The sequence below is a fragment of the Mus musculus genome, chromosome 2 (assembly GCF_000001635.26).
Source record: "Mus musculus strain C57BL/6J chromosome 2, GRCm38.p6 C57BL/6J".
In the NCBI taxonomy this organism is placed as follows: Eukaryota; Metazoa; Chordata; class Mammalia; order Rodentia; family Muridae; genus Mus; species Mus musculus.
This window is the reverse complement of record NC_000068.7, coordinates 122,371,022-122,389,349: the sequence shown is the minus strand read 5'-3', so window position 1 is coordinate 122,389,349 and position 18,328 is coordinate 122,371,022. Positions and strand designations below refer to the sequence as shown.

General features: G+C 45.6%; 1 long non-coding RNA gene, 3 other non-coding genes and 1 pseudogene across 5 annotated transcripts; 3 read left to right on the top strand and 2 right to left on the bottom strand.

Annotated features, from left to right (window-relative positions):
• Window positions 1-161: 161 nt before the first annotated feature.
• On the bottom strand, window positions 162-14,517 carry Gm39918 (predicted gene, 39918). Of its 2 annotated transcripts, none has more exons than NR_166176.1 (3): window positions 14,445-14,517; window positions 3,718-3,856; window positions 162-2,319 (listed from the first exon to the last, which is right to left on the bottom strand). It is a non-coding gene; the product is annotated as a predicted gene, 39918 (long non-coding RNA). The 2 variants fall into 2 exon arrangements; NR_166177.2 differs by having other exon boundaries at window positions 162-1,616.
• On the top strand, window positions 3,710-3,861 carry Gm24409 (annotated as a pseudogene).
• On the bottom strand, window positions 11,311-11,382 carry n-THgtg5. The gene has a single exon. It is a non-coding gene; the product is annotated as a tRNA-His (tRNA).
• On the top strand, window positions 11,916-11,987 carry n-THgtg3. The gene has a single exon. It is a non-coding gene; the product is annotated as a tRNA-His (tRNA).
• Window positions 13,785-13,856, top strand: n-THgtg4. Its single transcript has one exon. It is a non-coding gene; the product is annotated as a tRNA-His (tRNA).
• Window positions 14,518-18,328: the final 3,811 nt, after the last annotated feature.

Genomic DNA, 18,328 nt, shown 5'->3' with positions numbered 1-18,328 from the left:
AGCCGGGGCTTCACTCCCTTTTCCAAACTGGACCTCCCTGTGACGGCTAAGACTCACCGAACTACCACTGCACAATTCACAAGACAAATGGCTGTTCACGGCAACATTTTATGTCTACTGCACTCAAGAAGTTATATAATATATGAAGTATTAGTGGGGCATTTTAATTTAAACAAATTTATTGACCATTATTTTTTAGACATATTGTCTTTGTCTCACAATTATAAATTTCATGCTTTTAAAAAGAACATCAATTTGTTCCTTCCTAGTTACAAAAGTCAAATGTATTTTCTTCATTTAACCCAATTGGATTTTTTATAAACTTTCTAATTTCTCTTACTTCAATTTTTTTTTCAGCAGCATGTAATAGTCCTGAATGTTTGCTGTCATCATTACTCCTTTTCCTTCGGAACACCACAGAATGTAGGAGGACATGCTGCACAGCGTACTTACACTGTGAGGTGTCAGACTGAGGAAACGCTCCAAGGGCGTCGAGCTGGATGCTGCCTGCCTCAAAGCCTGAGCCTGAGCCTGCTGCCCCGTGCACTGTGGGACCAGCCCAGGGCTCTGAGGCTCCGTGAGAGTGAGCTCTGCATTGGAGCACTAACTAGGTTTAAGAGAACCTGGCAAAGGCCATGATGTCTCGTGCATGGGCTGTCTTGCTGAACCTTCCCAAAGTAACTCTCTCTATCCCTTCGAATCCCGATTTACAAAGATGGAGCTTTGAGAGATGAGGCCTGTGCCCAACTGCAGTTGAGTAGAATCTTTCATACTGGCCCAGATAACTGAGGATTTGCCCTGAGTCAACAGGTTCAAACAGGCAGGTTGTAAATATGCTCTCTGGCCATTCTGGAGCTTATAGAGCACTGGTTACAGAAAACGACTGATCACAAGGTGTCCTGGAGAAGCATTCCTCAAACAGCCTTGCAACCAAAACAAGCCTAATTGATATTCCCATGAAACAGTGGACATCTGTGTAATAGTGGGAAGAGGTTGAAATCAGCCAGCTCTTAAATCTTCAGACAGCGTCCATGAATCCGTCCACAGGCTGGGTTCTCCAGAACTTTTCGATGTGACAACTTGTTGACCCTGCCAAAGCTTCGAAAGTCAGGATGTGATGCTCTGCCATGGTCTTTTAGTGTCCGTAGCCCTACCTTACTCCAACCCTCACGTCACTGCAGGAAATCTCTGTTTCTGACAGAGTACGAGTATAAAAGCGTGGAGAGGAGTCGGGGCTGAGGCAGCATATGTATTCAAGGGAACAGCAGAGATAAATGGGAAACCAGCAGTCTTGAGAGTTTCCTCTGCCTTTGTCCTTCTGTCCATCCTCTGACTTCCTCTCCCTGGTTTGGTCATGGTGCCTTCTCTCTGCTATGCAGTGCTGGGAGAACTGTCTGGGACCCCAGGCATCCTAGGCAAGGCCTTTAACAGGCATCTACACCTGCAGCCATCTCTGGCTCGACTAAAACTGCCCTCAAGAATCTGTCTGGCCGGGCATGGTAGCGCACACCTTTAATCCCAGCACTCGGGAGGCAGAGGCAGGCAGATTTCTGAGTTTGAGGCCAGCCTGGTCTACAGAGTGAGTTCCAGGACAGCCAGGGCTATACAGAGAAACCCTGTCTCAAAAAAAAACAAAAAAAAAAGTTCAAATCCAAAGTCTCTCTAATGAGACTCAAGGTGATCTCTTACCCATGAGCCTCTGGGGGTGAGGGGTGGGTTTTACATCCTCCCCACATAGAAGTCAACACCTTCATGAAAGGCTTTGGAGACCCATACAGAAAGCCACAGTTGGTCAAAATGCAGAGAACTAATGGATACAGCTATAACACAGCCCCCACATTGTACACTCACAGAACAGTGGAAGAGGGGTCTGAAAAAGCCAGAGGACAGAGGCAGTCTGCAATAAAGATTATGTTGCCTAGAAATGACAGGGAAGCCATATCCACATTACCTCAATAACATGGCTGTCTTAGTAAGAACTGAACATCGCCACCACATATTCGGGTGTTAAAGCATCTTGAAAGTATACAGGGGGCTGGTGAGATGGCTCAGCAGGTAAGAGTATTGACTGCTCTTCCAGAGGTCATGAGTTCAAATCCCAGCAACCACATGGTGACTCACAACCACCCATAGTGAGATCCGATGCCCTCTTCTGGTGTGTCTAAAGACAGCTGCCCCCATGTACTTATTTATAATAATAAATAAATCTTTTTTTAAAAAAAGAAAGAGAAGAAAGTATACAGGTTGGTTAACTCAGTCGTTTGTTTGTTTTCTATAATCCAGTGTCTCTTAGCAGCTGTTGTTCCTGCCTCATTGGCACTGAAAAAATCCAAAGTTAATAAAGCATTATCCAGTCTATTTCTGGGAGTTCCTAGATGTATAAGACCTGTTATCTGTCCAAAAGGCTGGGAGCAAATGTGGTAACAACCTTGTGGCCTTGGTGCTGTGTGCCCCAGGCCACAAGGGCCCCTCCCTGGGATCTTGCTGTAAGCTTGTCAATCTGTAAAAATGCTTGGGGTCAGATTCCCAAAGTCTGACCAAACACTAGCTCCTAAGTCGTGTTCAAATGAACTACCTTCTTGCTTCCCTTGGCTCTTTACTAGTGTGGTGGTAGTGGTTGCAGAGGCATGCACATAACTTGAGTATCATCCCCTCTACCTAGTCTCCCTCCCAAGTGATGGGATCACAAACATGTCCAACATATTCAGCTATCTTTATTTTTAATTTTAATATTTAAGACTATCAGTCTTCTATTTACCAGAAGCCACACAAGCTTTGATAAGAAATATTAAATTAGCTGGGCAGTGGTGGCACACGAGGCCAGCCTGATCTACAAAGTGAGTTCCAGGACAGCCAGAGCTATACAGAGAAACCCTGTCTCGAAAAACCAAAAAAAAAAAAAAAAAAAAAGAATCGGTCTGAAATCAGTGCCCTTGCTGGAAGGACCCCAGGTCAGAAAGCACCCCTGTGTCTTCTGTCCTCCTCAGTTGTGGGACAGTTGAAATCTGTGAGTGGAGAGAGATCTGTCCTGCTGAGAACAGCAGCTCCTCCTGACCTCTTTAGCCCTTCCCCACCTCTAAGCCGCTGAATGAAATGATTCAGCCACCCATAAAAGCAAAGAGATCATTGTAAGTAAGTTAGGGATGTAGCCAGCAGAGCTGAGATGTTCTGCTGCCCTAGCGTGAGCAGAGTGAGACACCTGCCTCTTGCTCTAGGTTCTAGGCTGGCCTGCAAGTTCAGCTCAGTGGTAGAGCACTTGGTTAACATGCCTGGGACCCTGCTTCAGACACCCAGCACCATGAAGAAATAAACAAGTTAATTAATTGTTTTAAAATTATATTCAGGGGCTCAAGTAAATAGACATACTTAACCAAGATTTTAAAAGACTAGAGCAGTCCAGACAGGGTTGTGCATGTCTCGAGCCCTGGCAACTTGGGACGTCAAGGCACCATGGGCTTCTGCAAGTTTGACACCAGCCAGGTGAGTTTCAGGCTACCCTGTATGGCTGTGGTCCTGATGAGATGAAGGTCCTGCCTTCTGACAGATAGATAGATAGATAGATAGATAGATAGATAGATAGATAGATAGATAGATAGATAGATAGATAGATAGAAGGATGGATGGATGGATAGATAGATAGATAGATAGATAGATAGATAGATAGATAGATAGATAGATAGATAGATAGATAAATCTAAAAGAGAAGAGCACACTTACCTGGCAAAAGAAAGACCATAATCGAATCGAGGTGGTTTTCTCAAGGTGAGGCCCATGCCTTGCTCCTGAGATGCACTGACACCTATGGTTTCTCCACTGCCACATGATCTGTGATATGGGGAACTGTATTCATGCTCCCCTTTAAATAAAAATAAATAAATACCAGAAATAAGAAAGAAAAACATAAGTACATGAGGGGTACAGCATCATAGAGACACTGTGTCCAATGGCATGAGCAAGAATGTTTGGAATTTGCCACAAGGCTTGACACTCTTTCCATTGGCCCCAGTCGCCTCTTTTACCCCAAATTACTCTGCTTCTGTTTGGTTTGCCGCTAGGGGACGCTATGTTGCTTTTTGCTTTGTACACATGAGCACATCACTTGCCTGTGCAAAGCTTGGTTTCATCTCAGGTAGAAACACTTTCAGTTTAAGCAGTAGTCTTTTTAGTTCTGGAGGAGGCCTGCTCATAACCAACAAAAATGCCATTGCCCCACAACTCTCTAGACACTTGTGACTTAAACAAGTTCTGTCCACAGCTGGCCTCCATGGGCTCAAAGGTACCAGAAGAGCCCTTATTATTTATTCTTTCTATTAAGTTTATTTTATTATTGCTGCTATTGTCACTACTCACCATCATCATCATCATGTGTGTGCATGGTGAATGAAGTGGGGCACATGCCATAGCACGTATCTGGAGGTCAGAGGGCAACTTTGTGTAGTTGGTCTGTTCTCTTTCCACCTTACGTGGGTTCCAGGTATGTAACTCGGGTCACCAGGCTTGGGTGGCAGGCATTTTCACCCACTGAGTCAACTTGCCAGGTCCCCTGTTAAGTATCTTTTCCTTAGTCTAAATGGTGCATTAGTTTCTTTTCTGCTGCTGTGATAAAACACCATGGCCAAGACAACTTATAGAAGAGTTTATCTGAGCCTGTTGTTCAAGATGGACAGGAGTGCATCGTGACAGGAGGGCATGGCAGTAGGAAGCAGGCATGGTGGGAAAAGCAGAGATGGCTGGCACTCTCAGCATCAGCACGAAGGTAGGTAGGCTTTACTCTCAAAGTCCCCAGTTGTGCTCCTCTTTCTAGCTAGGTAGGCTGCAGCGCCTAAACCTCTCCAAACAGCACGACTGACTGGGAATCAAGGGTTCCAATGCCAGGGCCTAGGGGGCATTTTCTCCTAACCATGGTGTTGCTTTGCCAGTCCTAGAAGAAATAGATTCTACAAATCAAAGGAGCTTAAAAACTCCATGTCCACCACGGAGGCCTGCCGACACTGGAGAACTTAGCCTACAATTACTTCCCATTATGGACTGTATCATGTTCCTCTAAAATTTGAATATCAAACTCCTAAAACTCATACTTCAGGCCAGAGCCTATGTGGAAGGCTCTAAAGAAGTTAAAATGGGACTAGTCTAGTGTATTCCAACAGGAGCCCTTCTATGAGAATTGTATCTCCAGAGAGATAACATGGGTGTGCACTCACAGAAGGAAGAGTGTGAGACAGCAGGGCCAGCATCTGCAAGCCCCAGCACAAGACCACTGCCATCTCCATCCACAGCCCTCAGAACTGTCTCCCACTGAGGCACTCGCTCTGCTGCACTTTGGTAACTTTCTGATCTGTCATCCCAACACTTAAGGGGCAGTGGCAGCAGGGCCACAAGGCTGGGGTGGCCTGAGACATTGACAACGTGACTGTTCCTGTCATGACTTAATTCAGAGCTTGAGCATCCAAAGAAATTAATTCACAACTCCCAGCAGGATCTTCGCCCATCTGATTAATTCCTCAGCAGGGTAGGAGATCCGACACTCAGCTACCTGTCAATAGCCCTGTCCGTGGTAAGGTGTGCTGTTTGATTTTGTGCAGGTAACTGTGGCTTCTGAGTTCATGAGAGTGGAAGCCAGCTACATCCTGTCCTGGGGGCAGCACTTCACAGCACCCCTCCCACTCTGCAGTTCCTCCATCCTCCCCATCTCCTCTTCCAAGATGTCCCCTGAGCCTCAGCAGGGTTATAATGCTATCCTGTCTAAGGCTGCACATCGGGCCTTTTGTTCTCAACACTTTGACTAAGAAGCTCTGCACTGGCTGCTCCCTCCTGAAGAAAGAATCTTCTCTGGCTAAGGTTAAGAGTGACAACATCTACATCAATACTTAGGAGACAATTTGGCAAGACTATTCAGGAAAATAACAACAGCCGGTTCTATCCTAGAGCCTGCGGCCTCCCAGGCACGAGCTTTTGACCAAGATTACATTATAAGGCATCAGAGTGCCTCCTGTGGAGCAGGCCTCAACCCAATCAGACACTGGTTATCACTCTGTAACATTTGTGCACCTCGTGGCACCTCTTGCCTGGCAGGCCTGTGTATGGAAGGCCAAGCACCAGGTAAGAAAGACCACTGATATCTTTCTCCTCTGTAGTCTGCATAGTACCCTCTGGCCCTCTGTAAGATGGCCAGCAGAGAGGAAGTCTCCAGGTAGATTTGTATCTTAGTTAGGGTTTCCATTGCTCTGAAGAGACACCATGGCCAAGGCAACTCTTATAAGGACAACATTTAATTGGGGCTGGCTTACTGATTCTGAAGTTCAGTCCATTATCATCATGGTGGGAAGCATGGCAGCATCCAGGCAGGCAAGGTGCTAGAGGAGCTGAGAGTTCTACATCTTCTTCCAAAGAGAAACAGATGACTGGTTCCCAAGTGACTGGGAGGAAGGTCTCAAAGTCCACTGCCACATTGACAGTTGACGTATTTCCTCCAACAAGGCCACACCTTCTAGTAGTGCCATTCCCTTGTATATGCCAAGCATATACAAACTACCACAGTGTGAGATTGGTTGTTTTCTATGTTCTGTAGCCAAAGGGACCACACACTTCAGCAACAGGGTCTTAGTGTATAGTCTCACCATGGCAGCTAAGCAAGGCCAATGCAGAAGTTGGGGTTGGAGACCTCTAGGGCATCTCTGACCAGTAACTCCCATACTTTGCAATTTTCATGTAATAACCCATGTAGTCTGAGATTGTCATTGTCCACCCATGCAGGATAATTCTGTTAAAATTGTTTTTGAAGTCCTATTTTGAAATTAGAGTACTAACTTAGTGGCTTTCCATTAGGCTTTGTACACACCCTTAGCGCTGGTTAACCCACTCACTCTCCCCTCCTCTCATGAGAGCCTGCACCATCCCCACTTAACCCTCAGCCCTCATTTCCTCCCACACATTTTCCGCTAGCCCTCTATGTTTCGACTGTGAGGTAGCAGACTTCCACAGCGCTTAGCTGCCCAGGCCCCAGCTCCCTGACCCTTTGTACCATCTACTTTCTGCCTCTCTCCTTTCATTTACCTATAATTTACCACCCTCCCCTAATGTGCCCCCCAAATGCCCCTTCCTGGCTTCCACTGTGCTCCAGGTTAAACACACAAAAGACTTGACGCTAGGATCCACAAATACGAGAGAGCATGTGACTTTGTCCTTTGGGACCTGAGTTCCCTTACTCTGTACAGGTTCTTGCAGTTGCTGCAAATTTCATTATTTTGTTTTTCTTCAGAGCTGACTAGTGCTCCCACTAGTATCAGTGGGATATGTATGTATCAGAGGCACCGTTTTCTCAACCATCCATCTGTGGACCGACATCTCAGTTGATTCCATTTCCTGGCTATTGCACCAAGCATGGATTTGCACACATCTGTGGTAGGATGTGAAACCCACTGGGTGTGCGCCCAGGAGTGGTGTCGCTGGGTCATGTGGCAGTCCAGGTTGTCGTCCTCTGAGACACTTCCAGGTGTCTGCTTTACAAAGTGGCTGCACTATCTACAAACCCCACAACAGTGTGTAGGAGCTCCCCTCGTGTCACACACACCAGCAATGGTTGTCATTAATGATCCTGAGAGCCGCCATTCTGACTGGAGAGACATGAAATCTTAATGTCGTTTTACCACATTGACCTTTTACTTACTCTATGACAGAAAGCTTCTTCCAATTGGTCACTTCTAGAATAATGTCTGGAAACCACTCCCTGCTATCTATCTTCCGGACTCAGGAAAAAGTTTCAGGTCTTGGGACAGGAGTCAAGTCCCACAGGAACTCCTCGAGCCCTCTTATGAGTGTGGAAAGATCTAGAAACAAGAGACCAGCTGACGCGGGCGTGTGTGCCCTTGACCTGAGCTTATGTCAGGTGACAAATGCAGCTGGAAAATCAACCACTCTGGACCAAATGCTTCGTCCGCAGCTTTGTAGTCCTCCATACTCAGTATTTTAAGAGCAAAATGAGTCTTGTTTGATGAATGATGGACGGAGGGGAAGAAGAAAAGGGAGTGGAGAGGAAGAACTTGAGTGTGGAACTTCTGGAGAAGCCAGAGGGATGCCTCAACTAGGTCAGATGTGTCTCCCAAATTAATTGACTCCCCTAGTTTCTGCTTCCCAAGTCAACCGCTTGGGATAGAGCGCCTCCTAGTGGAGTTAAAGGTCGCTGCTGGAAAAAAAAAAGTTAAGAGCTGATGGGAAACCTGGAGAAATCTAACCAAAATGGAGACTGCTGGAGCTGGGATGTCCGCTGAAGGAACTCTTAACACCGCCTGCTTCTTTACGGGCACTCCAACCTAGAAAAGGTGGTGTCTAGTGACAACATTTATAGCATAAAACACAAACAAAAGCGAACAAAACAAAACAGTTTTAAGGTGAGAGCAGGGAAGGAGGGTGTCGATTGGCCGCTGAGTGTGCCAACTGGGTCATGGTGACGTCATCCCAGGCCAGGCTCTCGGGGGCTCTGGCTCTCACCATTGCCAGCCCAGAAGCCTCATCAGCCCAGATAAGCAGAAGAAATGAATCCCACCAATCTTGCCCAGGAGTCTGAACAGAAAACAACACAGTAAGGTGTACAAGCCAAGCCAAGAACTCAGGGGCTTGTCAACAGCAATGGTCCCTCTTCCCTGAAGGCAAGTCTAATGGGCAGGCAAGTCACTAGATCAGCCTGATCTGACGCCCAGAAATCAGAGCAAGGAAAACAAGCAGAGTTCCTTAGTAGAGGCTAGGTTGTCCCATCTCCAGAGTGACAATATTCCTGTCCAGAAGGGCAGCTGTCAACCTGAGCATCCTCCTGCACTCCACCCCACCCAACCCCACTGCCAGACCCTGCAGCATCTGGGTCATGCTACATTTCCTTAGCTTCCTCTGCATTCTTGGCCGTAGATATGGGTGACCAGTGGGGTATCTCAGATACCAGGTGTTTCTGAGCTGTGTTTTCTTGACTGTTTTACTGTGTTCGTAGAGAGTTGACACAGCAACAGAACAGCCTAGTTCTGTCAACAGGATGAAAGCTCTCACGTGAATGGAGATCTAACAACTCCAGCTACCCAGAAGCTAAGACAGTTTGTCAATCATCTTGCCAAGGGACCACCCCTAGGAAGGCTCACCTTAAACCATGCTAAAGAGACAAATGGAACAATTATCTCTTTAACAAAATGCTATACTTTGGCTTCCCGGAATGTCTGTTCCTGGTACAGTTCCTACAAGCTGCTATGAGATCCTGCTGGGTCTGCCCACCTTAATGAGTCCTGGTTTTAAAAGCTGTAAATATTTCCTTTTGGTTCTTTCTTGGCTATTTCTCTGCTTCCAGAGCCTATATGTGCTTTTCCACTATAGTAACTGGGCTTCCTTACTCTTTCTCTGATGCACCCTTCCTTTCTGGCTTTACTTAAATGGCTTTTCCCTTTCACTCTTTCTCTCGACATTCTCCTCCTCTGGGCTGCTAGATTGACAAGTTGCCTGCCCGGAGGAACTTTCCTTTCCTTTCCTTTCCTTTCCTTTCCTTTCCTTTCCTTTCCTTTCCTTTCCTTTCCTTTCCTTTCCTTTCCTTTCCTTTCCTTTTCTTTTTTAACTCTATGAAATTGTCCACTTTGAATAAACCTTGGCTTTGCTTCACTTTCAAACTTTTCCTGCCTTTGACTTAATTAACACATAAAATGGACCGCTTGCTGCACCCTAAATAATATCAGAGTGACTGTTCCTTCCTCCTTCGTCATCCAAGCAAAAGAGCAACTGTCTTGACCAGGTCAGTTGTGCCTGGTTGGAAGCAGCCATCATGACTGAGCCAGTGGATGGTTGCTGTTGGTCACAGGACTCTCCCTAAGACCCCAGTCACTCTTCCTGGGCACCTGCATGCCATTCTGCTCTAATTTCATGTGACCTCGGGTCTCCAGAGACAGTTTACATGCTGGGGGAGGTTGACTGAAGGGGACTCCCTCTATGTGACTTCAGGAAGAAGTCATCTTGCTGGGTGAAGACTTTCTAATGTGGCCACTTTATGGTCACCTGTCAGTAACCCCTCACTCAGACTCTATAAATAAACCCAACAACCTTCTAGTTCCTGAGGGACCTCTGACAGAACTGTACTTTCTTTGTTACTGGGACCTTAGAGAGGGAGGTCGACCTGGTTTATGTCTCCCTCAGGAGGGAATGCTTGCATCTCTCCCAAGCCCTGGTGTGGGTGCAGCTCATGGGAACAGGGCTAGCAAGGCCAGCCCAGGAACAGCTGCCACAGTCCTGGTGACTAGTCTGCTGGGTTTGGTGATACTGCCTAGATACATGACTGTTCACACAAAGCCCAATGGGTTTTCACATTCACCTACTATATTTTGTTCAGCAACACTTGTAAGGCGCAAGCTGTCCTGTTATGTGGCTTTAAACTCACCAAATCTCCTAAAATGCCAGGAGACCCAGGGAAATTACAGCCTGCGAGGGTGGTTTTTGTTGTCTTTTGTTTGTTTAGGGACTTAGGGGGTGGGGCTGCAATGAAGTCTTGATTTTCTACACTGTTCAGTAAGCTGTTCTGATGGATTATGGGTGAAAGACATTACAACACCTATCTTTCCCAGGAATGTTTCCTGACTTGCTTTGCCATCCCAGAGCCCCTAGGAGGAGCTGGAGAACTTCATTCTTCTCTGGGTCCTTTCTTGACAACCACACAGCCACCATCAAGTAAGCATTCAAGAGCTAGGTGGAAAATTCACTTCCATTTGGCCTAATGCCGAATAATAGACCCGAATTTGTGGAGCTTGAGGGTTTTTTTTAAGAGCACACAAAACAACGTGATAATTTGCTTTAATGTGAGGTAGACTGGGAAGAGGAGAAAAACACCAGCACCCACGAGGCTATCTTAGCACGCCACAGTGACCACAAAAAACTAGTCCCTTCAGTGTGGTAGTATCTTTCATTTGTCATATGATCTGAACCAAAAAAGGTTCGGTTTGTTTTCCTACCTAACCCTAATTTTAATTCTAACCCCTAATTTTCGCATTGTTCCTATAATTCCTATGCCCTCCGTGATGAACTCTTAAGTCTTGTAAGGTTTTTAAAAGACTAAAATGTGATTAACCGTTGAATTAGGAAAATAGAAAGTACCACGCAGAGATATTAACAAAAGTAAGGTGACTAAACCAACAAGCTGTAAAGTCAGTCGCTCGTGACATAGTATAGTGTTTTTGAGAATTAACCACGCATTATAATGCCTTCATCATGAGCAACAGGGACATAGGAGAATTAGCCCGGGCATTACAACGCCTTCACTAAAAAGGCGCCCTTGCCGTACCATTGTTGCCACAATGCCGTGACTCGGATTCGAACCGAGGTTGCTGCGGCCACAACGCAGAGTACTAACCACTATACGATCACGGCGAGCTACCGGAACGCCACACTGTGCTGTGTAACCAGTGCGACTCTTGAGACAGGGACGATCCATCCCCTGCCATCCCTATGCTGATGTACTGGGGGGGCCCCAGCGAACCACAACGATTGACCACAGTCTTCTTGAGTTTCTATTTGGCTTGGAAACGCACCACAAAAAGACAGCCATGAAAATGCTTGGCAAGCCCAGCGTGGTGGCGCCTAGGAACCTAAAACTCGGGACGTTAGAGGCCAGCCTGTCCCGAATCAGACACAGACTCAAAATTAAAATTAAAAATTAAATAAAAAAAACAAGGAAAAAAAGAGGCCCAGTCGGCCGCTGTTACCACTGCTGCGAAGCGGAGGGCTTCTTTACGCTAGCGCACAGATCTAGCCAGGGAAACCAAAGCGCCTGCGCACACTCATAAGTCCCGCCGTTGATAGGCAGAAACAAATGCCAGCAACCCGATGACGTCAAAAGGGGCGGGGCATCCAACACAGAAGAGACCAAGGAAGGAGTCCTGACCTTAAGTTCCCGGTAGCTCGCCGTGATCGTATAGTGGTTAGTACTCTGCGTTGTGGCCGCAGCAACCTCGGTTCGAATCCGAGTCACGGCATTGTGGCAACAATGGCACGGCAAGGGAGCTGTATTTTATTCTTCTGTTCGATTTTAATACTTAGCTAACATTCTAGAAAATTAATCTCAAACTGCCTGTTGAGAATTAGGGTTTTATACCAGCGCGGGCTAAATTAAACTGCAGGCGCACAAAAGCTTCCAGTATGTTAGAGGGATGGTGTTTGCACCCGAAGTACAGAGAATTGCGTCAGCCAGAAAAATGCAATGTATATATCTAACTGTTTTCAATATATATTGTAAAAATACGTTGGTTTTTCTTAGTCTCCTATACATACTTTTTACAAATTTCCATCAAAGCAGTAACGTAGACGCCGAAGTGATTTAAAAAAAGAAGAAGAAGAAGAAGAAGAAGAAGAAGAAGAAGAAGAAGAAGAAGAAGAAGAAGAAGAAGAAGAAGAAGAAGAAGAAGAAAGAAGAAGAAGAAGAAGAAGAAGAAGAAGAAGAAGAAGAAGAAGAAGAAGAAGAAGAAGAAGAAGAAGAAGAAGGAAGAAGAAGAAGAAGAAGAAGAAGAAGAAGAAGAAGAAGAAGAAGAAGAAGAAGAAGAAGAAGAAGAAGAAGAAAAGAAGAAGAAGAAGAAGAAGAAGAAGAAGAAGAAGAAGAAGAAGAAGAAGAAGAAGAAGAAGAAGAAGAAGAAGAAGAAGAAGAAGCAGCAGCAGCTCCGCAGAGGGTGTGACATTTGAGATAGCTTTTACAAGGAGAATGGGAATCTGTCAAACAGCAATTTAATGTACAAAGGGTTGAACACAGTCATTAAAAGGCTCTGTCTGTCGTGATTCCTCTCCTAAGTGTTCTCCCTGGGTCATTTTTAGGACCTGCCCGCTCCCACAGCGCTCTAGGGCCTGGCTCGGCTGACAGCTAGAACCTCAAGAACCTGTTGAGTGAATGGGCGCCAGTCGCTGGGGGCGGGAAACGACACTGAAAGCCGCGTGAGGGAAAAGCAGGCGGATGTCCTGCAGTCTGGGACGTGAAATAGTGAAAGGATTTAGCTGGTGTTTTGCGAGATCTCTGGTGGCTCTGCAGAGGAGAGTAAAAAGTGGCCACTTTGAACTCACTTGTGAGAAACCACTGGCACCTTCTTGGTTTAGCAAATATCACTGCCTCTCTGTGGAAGCCGTCACAGGCTAGGCGCCGTGTGGGTGGGAGCGCTGATGGACAAGAAGAAAACCGGACCGAGTCCCAGTTGCCGCCCAATGGGGTCAGAAGTGGGCGCAAAGCCGAGCGGGAGCATCAAGGAGAGAGGATTTAGCCATCCTAAATGTGGGATAAGTGGGAGAGGCTGCAAGGAAGAGAGAAGTCATGGGGGCGGAAAGCCGAAGCTGACCGGCATTCAATAGAGTTCTGTCCAAACTGCTAACTCAGTACCGAGGGCATCCGCCGCACTCTCAGCAAAGGTCCTCATCGGTCGCTGATATAGGGTGCGGGGTGGATCTGCAGCCAGGAGACCCACTGGGGAACGGCCCTGCAGGCAGGAGAACTCTGCAGAGTCCACTGGTAAGGGTCCAGGCCCCGGAGACCGGCTTCCCCAAGACAGTCACCTCGGGTCCCCGGATGCTCAGGAGGTCTCCGGCCACCTCCAACATCTCTCGCAAGCCCCAGATTACCGAACCAAAGTGAAGCCTAGTTAGCGGCGAGAATTCAATGCGCCTGCGCATCGCAGGCTCTGCTAGGTTGGAGTCCCGCCCAGCACACGGGTCATTTAGTGACGCAGGAAGTGGGAAGGCCTATGAGTATTGAAGAGCATATTCAGAAGAGCAATATTACAGGTCCCTGGTAGCTCGCCGTGATCGTATAGTGGTTAGTACTCTGCGTTGTGGCCGCAGCAACCTCGGTTCGAATCCGAGTCACGGCATTGTGGCAACAATGGCACGGCAAGGGGATCCAGTCTTTTTTTTTTTTTTTTTTTTTTTAATTTCCATGTTTTTTACAAGATTCACTGGTTTGGTTTGTTTTTTTTTTTTTTTTTCCCTCTTACTTTGAAAATTGAGCTACTCTAACGATCGCGCATCTAAGAATTCTTTAACGCTCTAACTACGGCTTCAGATCGAACAGTTTCTAATCCCTTCCTTCTGAAAAACCGTTATCTAAGCCATTCAACACGACCGAAAACAGCGTCCCTGTGCCCTTGTAGAGATTTCCCGCACCTCCGTTTTTAATTTTAAAAATCGGGTCGTTCGTTTGTAATTACAGACTGCGTGTGACCAAGTCTAACAGAAAGGTTTCTTCTCATTCTTCACGTCATCCACCAATTATTGCCATTTTCCAGTGCCATTATCTTGCCATGATAGTCCTAGTGCAACAAATACTTATGTATCCATACGTGTGAAGATATTCCTCCTCTTACATAACATACCGACACCTCCAACTCCCAAAAAATTATGATATGAGAACAGAATACGAGGCAGGTGACAGATTTATATAAGTGGGTAAAAGTACTCACACTGAGGGAATCTCCATCCATCTCGAGGCCTGTCTTCCTTGCATCTCTCGCCTCCCGTCCCTCCTGCCCATCTATTGCGAGTTGGGGACAGTTTAGTGTGGTAAAACAGAAGAAAGCGATGATCCATTAAGACCCAAATTTGGAGACTAGACGAGAAAATTGTCTTGACAGTCTACTTGACAGCCCTCCATTCTCATCTCTTATTGCCAAGAAAGATATAATTGAAGCAAAGCCACTAAAGTTAAAAAACAAAAACAAACAAACAAAAAAACACAAGTGCAATGCAGGCAGGACTCACTGAGTCCTTTTTATTGCGGGTTTTACTCTGGCTTTTGTTTTTATTGCTTTCATTGTTTTAGGCTTTTGGTTTTGTTTTTAAGATCTTTTAAAAATATTTATTTTGCTTTATTTGCATTAGAATTTTGCATATACATACATACATACATACATACATACATACATACACACACACACACACATCATACCCAGGAAGGCCAAAAGTGCTGTGTTTACAGCTGTGCACCACCATTCGGATGTACTGACTAAATCTTGACCATGATTGTGCTCCAAACACGCAGCTCCACCTAATTTGGGGGGTTTTTGGGGGGGGGTGTTTATTTTTGGTTTGGTTTGGTTTGGTTTTTTTGAGGCAGTCTCATGTAGCTGAGGCTGGCCTTGAACTCACTTGCCTGTCAAAGTTACCTTGGGATTCCCCTGCCCCAACCTCCTGAGTACAGAGATTGCAGCAGTATACTACCACACCTAGCTCCAAAATGAATATTTGAACAGGCGCTTTGGGGCTTTGGCTTCCGCCTCCCCCGGAATCTTGCTTTGTCTCACATCTAGGTTGCCTCAATCCCAGTCCTTGAACTTCTAAAGCAGTTGAGATTACAGATACACATAAGTGCCTGACTTCAGGAGATTTCTTATAGTCTATAAATGAGTTGCAAGGTTTGCTTTGTGATTGCAAGATTTATATTATTTTCATATTAGAGAGAGATTCTACGGTTCTACAATAAGAGAAAAGAGTGCCCTCCCGTTTTTCCAGTCACACAAAGTCCTTTCCTCTTTCTCTCCTTCTCTTTGATCCCTTCCTCTTTGCCTTTCATTTTTTTCTCAGCCTTCAATGGGACAAGACAGTAAGAAAAGGAGCGAAAGTCAGTGGTAAAAGTTTGGAGCTCCGATGAAATCCTAAGACCTTCTCTGACAATTTGACTTCATTTGAAGTCACCCTAGTGTCATCTTCTGACACTTGTTCTTGATGAGAATCTAAGCCCAGTGTGCCAGACTTTCTGGTGTTTTAGGAGATGACAGGAACTTGGAGTTTTGTGCAAGATGTCTCATAATTTAAAACACTGGAAGTTGATTTAATTTTTTTAAACCGCGATTTAACCAAAACTATGCAGGCCAAACAGAAAATGGTACAATGAGGAAGAGAGGTTCTGTGACTAAGAGTGGCCTGGGTTCCATCCTCAGCATTGTGTGGACTACACAATGGTCCACAACCATCCGTAACAAGATCCAACGCCCTCTTCTTGCACACAAGTGGTACATAGACGCACAAGCAAGCAACACACCTACCCATATGTATTTTTTTAAGTTGGTACAAATGGAACTCAGTCTCAGTCTTAATGAATAACAAAGTATATCTGAGAAAGAGAAGAGAAAAGATCGCTGAGGTCAAGTAAAAAGTATAGAGGCACCTCTCAGGAAGGGTCTCTCCCATTGGCCAAGTTGGGAGAATTTGGGCATCAAAGGAATTATGATATAATGATGAGAATAGGTTATATAGCACACAGAGATTTTTTAAAGGTTTTTTTTTTAAATTCATTTACTTGTTGAGAGAGAGAGACAGAGAGAGAGAGGCAGGCAATTACCTACGGAGGCCAGAAGACAGTGTCCGAGGCCCTGGAGCTAGAGTTACACGTAGCTGTGAGCCTCCTGACATGGGTTTTGAGAGTCAAACTCAGTTCTCTTGAAAGAGCAGCAGATGCTCTTAACTGCAGAACCTGAAAAGTGGTGTTTTGTTCTATTTTTAAATGTATATGGGTCTCTCACTTGCATGTATGTCTGTGCCCCATGTGCATGCCTGGTACCTGTCAAGGCCAGAAGAGGGTATGAGGTCCTCTGGAACTAGAGTCACAAAGAGTCAAAAGCTTCTGTGTGGGCACTGGGATCTGAACCCAGGGTCTCTGGAGAGTAGCTGGTGGCCTTAACTACGACACCATCTCTTCAGCCCCTGAAAATAGTAGTAGTAGTAGTAGTAGTAGTAGTAGTAGTAGTAGTAGTAGTTGTTGTTGTTGTTTTGTTTTAATAGGATCTCCCTGTGTAGCTTTGGCTGGTCTGAGGCTCATCCAGGCTGGCTTCAAACTCAGACATCTGCCTGCCTCTGCTTCTAGAATGTTGTGATCAAAGGTACGTGAGAGCTGTCACAGTCAGGTTGAGAAATGGTTTAATGTATCTATTTTACATGGATGTCTATGTGTGCCTGAGTATATGTGCACCATGTGTGTGCAGGAGCCCTCAGAGGCCAGAAGAGAATACCAGATCTCCTGGAACTGGAGTTTATAGGCAGCTGTGAGCTGCCATGTGCTTACTGAGAATTGAATCCAGGTCTTCTGTGAAAGCAACAGGTGTTCTTAGCTGCTGAGCCACCCCTCACCCCTGTGACTACTGTCTGCATACCATGCTGGGCTCCACCTCTATTCCTTTGCTTGGCTCTCTGATGCCTCCTGGATCGGAATGGCACTTTACTCTTCATTTCATCTACCCAAATCTCGAGGGAGTATAGAAAAACTGAGAAATATGACGGCATAGGAAAACAGAAGATTTTCCTCACTCCAGAGTCTGATTGAAGCTTCTAAAAGTTCCTACCACCGAGGCAATAACAGTCTAAGTTCAGTTCCGGGTAGAATTGTGGAAGGAGAGAAGCAACTCTAACCTAGACACACACACACACACACACTTTTTTTTTTATGTTAAAAAATTCCAACAGAAAAGCTGCTCTGCCTGCCTGCCTTTGTATGCTCCTGGTCATTCATAGACATTTTATGCTGAAGTAATAGCAGGCTTAAGTTCTGGATGCATATGGCCTTGGGTAGGCTCTCATTCAGGACCGCTAGCTTTGCTATAGTAGAGTTACCCTACATCCCTGTGTCCTAGTGAGCTACACTTTTACCTTATCAATTATAGCCTTATTGGGGACCCCTAAGGAAGCACCTTGTGGTCTCATTTGGGTCTCTTAGCAACTCTTTGAATGTCATAACTTCAAAACCCTCTAAAATCCTATATATGATTATTGTAAAAAAACAAAACAAAAAAAAAAAACGAAAAAACAGACAAAAACATAAAAAGCAGTGAGCACGACTCTCGAGGAGTCTTCCACAGCCTGGACCCACACTTGGAGACGTCCTGCTTCTTCAGCACTTTAAAGCCTACACTCACGCTTTTGGGTGTATCTTTTCTACTGGAAGCTTCTTTTTCTCTCAGCATTTATCTTTAAGCCTATATTAAAATAACTTTTAAAACTATTTATTTTTATGTGTGCAGGTATTTTTGCCTCTGTGTGTGTGTGCGTGTGTGTGTGCATACGTGTGCATGCACATATACACAAGATTCCACAGAAGCTAGAAGGTATAGGAGCTCCTGGAGCTGGACTTGCCTGCCGTGGGTGCTAGGACCAAAGTCAGTCCTCTGGAAGAGCATTTAAGTGCTCTTAAGTCATCTCTTCAGCTCCCACTTTTTTGGTTTCTGAGAGACACTCCCAAGATGAATTGGAATTCATTAAGGGACTCCTGCTATAGCCTCTGAGAGCTAGATTATAGGCATATCCACTGCATTTAGTGTTTTGTCTCCTGCCTCTGCCTTCAAAATGCTAGGATTGA